The following is a 507-nucleotide window of genomic DNA, read 5'->3' as shown; positions in this document are numbered from 1 at the left end:
TTTTTGCGGGAGGGAGGAAATAAGAAGATCCGGGGTGGGGGAGAGATTTTTTTTAAAGAGTTCTGATTACAAGTTTGGATAAATGGGAGCCAGCCCGAGAGGAGGAGGAGGAAAAACATGTCTACGTTTCCCTATGTCGACATAAGCCACAAAAAAATATGGCGTCCGCTTTCGACAGGGCGTTACGTAGACCCGACTCTGTTTTTTATTTATTTATTTCGCGGCCGGCTCCCTCCCTTCTTGGCCCAACTGCGGCGCTTTGTGCAAACGGGGCAGGTCCCGCGGGGACTCCACCGGGACGTGGCCCCGTCTCGGCGGGTTTTGGCAGGCGGGGGGCTGCGTGTGTGCTCCCCTCCCTCCCCCCCTCTCCCCTCTTCTCCCCTCGCCTGGTGACGATTCGCCGTAATGTGGTGGCAGGAAGCATGACGCCGTGGGTTGAGGCTGCCGCTCCTCTCTCGTCGCTCCTGGTGGCTGCAGGCAGCGGGCGCGCGGCGCGGGCGTGCGCCG

At 60.0% G+C, this 507-nt stretch overlaps 1 protein-coding gene across 3 annotated transcripts in view; it reads left to right on the top strand.

The window, feature by feature from the left end:
• The window catches only part of ZHX2 (zinc fingers and homeoboxes 2), a 137,663-nt gene that overhangs the window by 966 nt on the left and 136,190 nt on the right, over nt 1-507 (top strand). The window lies entirely within an intron of this gene.

Source organism: Pteropus alecto, unplaced genomic scaffold (genome assembly GCF_000325575.1).
Source record: "Pteropus alecto unplaced genomic scaffold, ASM32557v1 scaffold164, whole genome shotgun sequence".
Lineage (NCBI taxonomy): Eukaryota > Metazoa > Chordata > Mammalia > Chiroptera > Pteropodidae > Pteropus > Pteropus alecto.
The sequence above is the reverse complement of the archived record's forward strand: the minus strand, read 5'-3'. Positions and strand labels throughout refer to the sequence as shown.